Here is an 8,910-nt window from a genome sequence, read left to right as displayed (position 1 = left end):
GCGTCCCATGTCGGGTACTGCGCAGGTGCTGGTGTACATCCTAGGCACGCGAGATTCCCTCACGTCCCGCGCATGCACACCGCACGCCCGCACTGGATATGACGGTTTGTGTGGCAATCTGCCACTGCGCATGACCAGTAGATCGGGATCTGACGTTTTATGGTCATCTTGTGACCATAGTAACCATTATCGTGTGCGACAAAAGAAAACAAGAATCATATGAGACGGGAGGGTGTCCATAACGGGACACACACTAAGCGTCAACTTAAGTGTATTAACCTCGTCATGATAAGGGATCAGGGGCAAGCCATTGTCCCCGTTCCCAACCACTACATCCCCGATGTCACATGAAAATAAATAAGGGGGTAGTGTACGGTCGTGAATGCTCCACACCGGTGCGCACAACCCAATTAGGGTGTAAGCCCCCGTGCGGAACCGAGGACAGGGGCACCTCAGTGTCACCACTCCTCCGCTCCCTCATCCATCGACCAATACACGTCCCCTCAGCCAAGTTCACATAGCATTGCCATACCACACAATGGAAAATTGTATCAATGTCAAATCCCCTTGTACTCTGGTCAATTGCATATTTTTAATATAGAGACAATAAATATAAGGAGAATAAAAAAAAAAACTTGCATGGATACATAATCACATGGAGGTTTCATGTCCGGCGATGTCCTCATGATCAAGACAATGATTTCCATCAAGATATCCTGAAATAAAAAGAACAACAATTAATGGAGAGCACCAATCTTAACATATACACCCAGATATGAGGCTGGAACCCCACAAGCACATGATCATACCACCCTAAACTTAACATTTAATCCATTGGGTTTTAAAGTCTGCAGCTGATAAATCCAGTAAAGTTCATGCTGTTTCAGCATGATTGACCTGTCACCACCCCGGCCAGGCATGGCGTCCTGGTCAATGATCCTGAAACGTAAATCTCTCTCAGTGTGTTTCGCTTCAGTAATGTGTTTCGACACTGGTAAGTCTAATTTCTTTTTCCTAATAGTGTATCTATGTTGGTTCAATCTTGTTTTAACATCCCATGTGGTTTCGCCCACATAGAAGAGATGACACGGGCATTCAAGTAAATACACAACATATGAGGAATCACAAGTCAGGTAATGTTTGATCATATATTTGTCCCCTGTCCGTGGATGTGAGAAAGTGGCACCCCTTAACATCAATGGGCAATTCACACATCCATGGCAGGGAAAGCAACCTTTCATCTACGCACCGCAATATGCACTAAACGAGACCCTATTTGTGACAATGTCCGCTCGCACCAACTGGTCCTTAATGTTACATGTGCGTCTATAGGACATCATTGGAGGATTGATAAACTCGGGGATATGTCTAAAATTACTACCCAAAATGGGCCAGTGTCCCTTCAGGATACCACTGATCCTATCACTCAAAGGTGAAAAACGTGTAACAAAGGGAATGCGTTTAGTATCATCCACCTTGGCTACCTATTTTTCTAGTAGAGACTTTCTAGATTGCATCATGGCCCTCACTGTATGTTGTTGTATAAGCTTCCTAGGGTAACCTCTCCTGAGGAATTTTGTCACCATCTCTGTCAGCCTATCTACAACATCCTCCTCCCCTTGAACTATTCTCTTAACTCTGAGCAGCTAGCTATATGGTAATGACCTGACCATGCTTATGGGATGACAACTGTCATACCTGAGCAAAGTGTTTTTATCAGTCACCTTGGTGGATAGATCAGTATGTAGATAATCACCTGATCTACTCACTGTCACATCCAGAAGTTGGATCTGTCTCTGAGGCAACAAGTGTGAATTTGATTTTGGGTCAATACTATTAAGGAAATCACCAAACTGGTGTAATTCCCCAATAGAGCCTGTCCATAGGAGGAAGATGTCGTCTATGTAACGCCACCACCCCAGAACAAGTCTGAAGTGGTGGCTAACATAGACGTACCTGTCCTCCAAATGTGTCATAAAAATTTTAGCATAATTTGGCGCTACATTTGAACCCATTGCGGTCCCACGTAATTGAATAAAATACTCATCCTGGAACATAAAATAGTTACAAGGGAGCACAATCTGTAAGAGTGTAATCCAAAACTCTCTACATTGCATAGAGTAAGATGAGTCAAGTAGACACTCTCTCACCACATCAATGCCCCTGACATGTGAAATAGATGTATATAAACTGACTACATCAAATGATGCCAAAATCACGTGTGCTGGAAGTTGTACTTTGCTGACTTCATTGAGGAAATGTGTGGTGTCCCTTATGTATGATTTGGCCCTCTGTACATATGGTGGCAATCTGAGAAAAGAGAGAACCAATGCCCGATACTATGGGGACATAAGTGACTTGTGGATTTTTGGTAATATATACAGTACAGACCAAACGTTTGGACACACCTTCTCATTCAAAGAGTTTTCTTTATTTTCATGACTATGAAAATTGTAGATTCACACTGAAGGCATCAAAATTATGAATTAACACGTGTGGAATTATATACATAACAAACAAGTGTGAAACAACTGAAAATATGTCATATTCTAGGTTCTTCAAAGTAGCCACCTTTTGCTTTGATTACTGCTTTGCACACTCTTGGCATTCTCTTGATGAGCTTCAAGAGGTAGTCCCCTGAAATGGTTTTCACTTCCAGGTGTGCCCTGTCAGGTTTAATAAGTGAGATTTCTTGCCTTATAAATGGGGTTAGGACCATCAGTTGCGTTGAGGAGAAGTCAGGTGGTTACACAGCTGATAGTCCTACTGAATAGACTGTTAGAATTGGTATTATGGCAAGCAAAAAGCAGCTAAGTAAAGAAAAACGAGTGGCCATCATTACTTTAAGAAATGAAGGTCAGTCAGTCAGCCGAAAAATTGGGAAAACTTTGAAAGTAAGGGCTATTTGACCATGAAGGAGAGCGATGGGGTGCTGCGCCAGATGACCTGGCCTCCACAGTCACCGGACCTGAACCCAATCGAGATGGTTTGCGGTGAGCTGGACCGCAGAGTGAAGGCAAAAGGGCCAACAAGTGCTAAGCATCTATGGGAACTCCTTCAAGACTGTTGGAAGACCATTTCAGGGGACTACCTCTTGAAGCTCATCAAGAGAATGCCAAGAGTGTGCAAAGCAGTAATGAAAGCAAAAGGTGGCTACTTTGAAGAACCTAGAATATGACATATTTTCAGTTGTTTCACACTTGTTTGTTATGTATATAATTCCACATATGTTAATTCATAGTTTTGATGCCTTCATAGTCATGAAAATAAAGAAAACTCTTTGAATGAGAAGGTGTGTCCAAACTTTTGGTCTGTACTGTATATCACCGGAGTTCTTGGTCGTTCCACATAAAGAAAGGAGTGTAATTTATCTTTGGCAGAGTCCAGAATCGTTCGAATCTTTCTCAGAAATTCAAACTTGGGATCTCCTGGTAGCCTACGGTATACATCTCCATCATTCAATTGGCGATTAATTTCACCCACATAGTCAGTTGTGTCCATAACAACCACCGCCCCACCCTTGTCTGCCGGTTTAATGGTCAAACAAGGGTTATTGGAAAGTTCCTTTAGGGCATTGGTCTCACTAAATGTCATATTCCTTTTCAAATACATCCCATCATACCCAGACATCTTTAAGGCATCCAAGTCTAGTCTAACCGCATTCATGAAAGTGTCAGGAGCAACATGGTTAACAGATGGTATAAAATCACTTTTCAAGTGTAGCTGAACATTATTAAGCGTGAGCTCAGAACCACTAACAGGCCCTGCTGTAATGACCTCAGTAGATTGCTTATCAAACCATATTTTCAATTTTATTGCTCTAAAGAACCTGTGTAAATCAAGCTCGAGTTGGAACCAATCTATTTTCCTGAATGGACAAAATGACAATCCTCTTTCTAATACAGACAGTTGTGCAGGAGTTAATATAGAAGATGATATATTTACCGCTATTATATACAACTAGACATTAAGCCCGTTATAATAACGGGCGCTAGAACAGTAGTGTATAAACATTAGTAGAAACAGTCTATATTAAATAGTAAGATAATTTAACCACATTGTATTTCTTGTTTTATTTTCTTTTGTCAAAAATATTTTGGAAAGAAGTCAAAAGTAAATTAATAATAAAAATAAAATGGAAACGTATATATCACGATACAGTAAGTATAGTTAGTAACAATCTGCAATATACAATACCTGAATAAGATATTCAGGAAAAAGGTATTTTTTAACCTCTTGAAATTTTTCTATAAAATTTCTTTATACACAACATTTCTTGTAAATATTCTATCTGAATTTGGCAACAGTTTGCCTTGTTCAGGACCATCTACAACCTTTACAACCACATCTGAAAAAGTTCTAACTCTATATAATGCAACATATAACTGACCGTGGCAGAATACTGGTTCTGGCAAGTAAATGCCAACTTTTTCTAAAGTTTGCCCCTGAGCTTTATTAATTGTCATGGCAAAGGCTAATGCAACTGGAAATTGTCGTCTTGTTAAGGTAAATGACAAATTAGTAGAGGATGGAGCTAAATCAATACGTGGAATAAAGACCATGTCCCCTTCTGCTGAACCTGTTATTACTTGAGCAATAATGAGGTTTCTTTTCAAGTCTTTAACAAAGAGGCGGGTTCCATTGCACAATCCTCTTTTAATGTTTATATTTCTGAGGAGCATAATTATTGCTCCCTTTTTAAGGTTCAGTTTATGCCTCTGCATTCCTGTTGGAGTTAACTCATTAAGAAACTCAATAGGATAGTTCTGCATATCTTCCTCAGTTGAGTCATCAATTGAGTTTGAGCTAAGGAATGCCACAGTATCTTCTTCCAAAATGTTTAGCACCTCTTCATTTATGCTATCAACATCAGAGTTCTTTGGGCAAAGAATAAATTTTTTTGTTATCTTTGAGACATCAGCAACTAAAATTCTTTCTCCAAAAAAGTTGTTGACAATATTTCCTGTACATAAAATTTTTGAAGGGATTTCAATTATGTCTTCAGGCAAACCGTCAATGTGTGGTGTATCACCATTTCCAACTTGGATCAACCAATTGCTGAATTCAGTATCAACTGAACGGATATTGTTTGTAAGGTTAAGTATTTGGAAGTTTTGCCACAGTTTATTATACTTTATACATGCTTCAACAATTTTTGTCCGGTCACCATGAGGAACCACTGGAAGTGTTTGCCAAAAATCTCCACCAAGTAATACAAATTTTCCTCCAAATGGTTTCTGGTTATCCATTATTTCTTTTAGCAGTTTGTCAACCACTGTAAAAGCAATAGGCAGGGCTATAGTACACTCATCCCAAATGAGCACTGTAGATGATCTCAAATTTTCAGCATCAGCAGAATTGAGACGCATATTTGATATTGAGTTCTCAACTATCAGAACAGGTAATTTGAACGGAGAGTGGTATGTTCTTCCACCCTCAAGAAGATTGGCTGCTATACCTGTTGAGGCTACATGGACTGCAATGTTACCTTCTCCAGGAACTGTGCTGAGAAGGGTTTTGTAAAGATACGTTTTACCACTACCTCCTGTACCATCCAAGAAAAAACAACGGTTGCAAAGGTTGTCATTTTTGCTTGCAGACAATATTTTTTCTGAAGCTCTTCTTTGTTCTCTGTTTAATGTTTTCTCCATTTCTTCAGCTCTGTATTTTTGTAATTCCTTATCATACATATTCCAAAGTTGATCAGTATTTGGCATTGTGGAAGGCAATCCAAAATCTTCACAGTTTTTGCCATGTAGTACTAGAATGTTGGCTATTTCTTTAAGTGCGATCTTACGACGAATTGTACAATCATCATTGTGTTCTTTATGTTTGTGAACTAAATCTTCAATGAGATATTGCTCATATTTTGGAAAAAGTGCATTCATATTTTGTAATGATGCAAAAACGCAGACATATGCAAATAATTCCCTAAGTTGTTTAGGCATTGTAAAGTGGACAGCATCTTCCAGAGTGTTCTCCCACACATCGTCATCATTAATAAGTCCTTTTGCTTTTGCAGCCTCTTGGAAAGTGTGATAGACATTACCATGTACTGTCCTCAGATCTTCAAAGGATACTGCACCAGCCATATGCAGCAATAGTAGACGCAGACAGTAACGCTCTGCATCTGATATTAAGTTGACAGAATACATTCGTCCAATAATTTTTTCTGAACCACGTTGACGCAATTTCCAACAACAATTTTGAGTGTCAAACACATAATGCAAAGGAATGTCCGAATATAATATATTCTTTGCTTCCTCTTTTTGTTGATTCAATTTGAACCAAGCTGTCAATTAAGTATCACGGTTTAAAGCTCTCTGTACCGCTGTGGTAATGTCATTTGGGTTGAAAAAAACTGATTGTTCTTCAGGCAGATGCACTGCTAATCTATGGATGGTATGGGATTAATAATGCATTTCAAACCCATGCAAACGCCATGCTGCTTCTGGAGCACTGCCATACCTAGAATTAATATAGGTGTTTATTTCATCATGATTCAAAGTACCTTGTTCTTGAATGACAACATTTGCACAATCATGACCTTTGTACACATATTTAAAAAGGTATTTGACACTTTTCACTGATGCACAAACTTCCACATTAATGTGGCAATTGTACGTCAACGCTAAGTAAGGATTATATGGCACAACCCAAGAATTATTAATATTCTTTCCGTTAAGAATTATAGTTTGGCCTGTATTTCTTCTCTTGTACTTTGGATAGCCATTGCTATTAGCAATAGTTTTTTGTTGGAATTCCTTCGGAAAATCCTTACAGCATTTGTCATTTGTCATACATGGAGAATTAGGATTGAGTGCTTCGCATGGTCCATGAATCATATGCTTTGTTACAATTGCATGTAAGCGAGGAGTGATTTCTATGTTAGGGATTTCAGCAGAGATAATTTTATCTATCAGTTCTTAATTTTTTGTTTTACAGCTTTCTTTAAGAATGAGAAGTATGTAAGCATGTGGTAAACCTCTCTTTTGAAATTCTATCACGTAGACCATTGCTTTTTGGACTTCAAAAATATGTTTTTTACTGATGTCATCAATTAGAGCTTTGAGTTTTAGGTGAAATACTCTTGCAACTAAATGTGGTTGTCCATCAACAGTTTGTCCATGTTGTAGGTTATGTACAAACTCTTCCCATTTGGGATTGCATGTCATTGTAATAAAAAGATCTGGTTTTCCATATTTTCTGACAATTGCTATAGCATCTTGATAATTTTGTTGCATGTTTCTGGGGCTCCCTGCAAATGAAGAAGGCAAAATATGCATTTCTCCAGGACTCAGGCCTGCTTCATTGGCTTCTTTAAACAAATGATCCATTAATCCAGAGTATTAGGGGTTAATTGTGCAGATCACAGTGCCCTGTAAGAGATCGGGTGCTGCCAGGCAGCAGGGGGCAGTTATGTAAACAGTTCTTAGTATATTCTAACTTGAAGCGTCCCCATCACCATGGGAACGCCTATGTGTTAGAATATACTGTCGGATCTGAGTTTTCACGATCTAACTTAAATCCGATGGTATATTCTAACATAGAGGGGTTCCCATGGTGATGGGGACGCTTCAAGTTAAAATATACCATCGGATTGGAGAAAGCTCCGATCCAATGGAGTGTGTGCTGATTGGTTTGTGCGCCGCGCATGTGCAATGAGCAGGACACTGGGTCAGTGGGGATGCTATGCAGTGGGTCAGTTTATATGTGTATAAGTTCATGACGCCAGTTGCAGCTTGCGCAGGTACTGTAGCAGGGCCCTTTAAGATGTGATAACTCACGTAGGAATGCCAGAGGGGGATATTGTCTCTGTATAGCAGATATGGTAGTGTCAACGGTGTCTCCTACCTTGGTACGGCTGGACTCCTGTATCCCGGCTCATATGCAACAAAATGAGTGTTGTTAATAGGAGTAATTGAGGAATGATGGAAATCCACACAGAGAATAGGGTCCAACTTGTCTTTACTTGGTGGTATGATATGCAGCTTTGATCCATACAAGTTACAGCTTTAGTCTAGAGTCCCAGCAGGTTTTGGCAATATGTGGCAGGAATTTATATTTATTCTGCTTCTTATACATACGCCTATTAGAATCTGGCAGTTATCTATCTTCTGCTCTGTCTTTAGTCTGCTTAGTTTGGGCCTGACTAGCTGGTGAGGTAATTATCTTCTCTTTGTCTTAGGATCTTTACTTACAGGACTGCTCGCAGGGTATGATGGTTTCTTCCTGGAGATCTATACGTCTGTGAAGTGCTGCTTTCTTTGTCCACCAGCTGAGGTAAGGGACTCAGGCTGGGAAGGTTGATCTTGGGCCTCAGCCGAGGCTTGGATCCTAGGTTGGGATCCCTGTTTCTGGGAGCTCCTACTAACACAGCCTACCCCAGCAGGGGGGTGGCTCACACACTGACTAGAACTTTCCTTCCTCCCCCTGAAGTAGGATGTGGGAACATTCCACTCCTCCTCAGAAAGGGGGGAGCTAGCCTGGAATGGTCTATTCCAGCCTAGATCTATTAACTAACCATGGTCTGCTTACATATTGCTGCCACCTGCTGGTGTACATTGGGAATTACAGCAAATATATAAAATACAGGCATAGAAATATATATAAAGGCAAATGTATAGTTATGTTACGCTAGATGACAATACATTCACACTTAACATTATGAAGCAGGGGAACAGAAGTTTAGTGACATACTTCAGGATGTTACACATGCGCACTTTACTAATCGGCACACACGCACGGACAACAGCCCTGAGCACGTTCACAGGGCTTTTATTAGTATAGATGAGGGAATAAGAAAAATATATTGTGGCCTTAATAGTGATGCAATTGTTAAATTTTTTTTACTGAAATTTACAATGGGAAATGCAGAATGTATGCATATACACATAGGGTAGTTCTGTG

At 39.8% G+C, this 8,910-nt stretch overlaps 1 pseudogene; it reads right to left on the bottom strand.

Annotated features, from left to right (window-relative positions):
• Nucleotides 1-651: 651 nt before the first annotated feature.
• On the bottom strand, nt 652-7,337 carry LOC120993697 (annotated as a pseudogene).
• Nucleotides 7,338-8,910: the final 1,573 nt, after the last annotated feature.

The sequence above is a fragment of the Bufo bufo genome, chromosome 3 (genome assembly GCF_905171765.1).
Source record: "Bufo bufo chromosome 3, aBufBuf1.1, whole genome shotgun sequence".
NCBI classification, from domain to species: domain Eukaryota; kingdom Metazoa; phylum Chordata; class Amphibia; order Anura; family Bufonidae; genus Bufo; species Bufo bufo.
The sequence above is the reverse complement of the archived record's forward strand: the minus strand, read 5'-3'. Positions and strand labels throughout refer to the sequence as shown.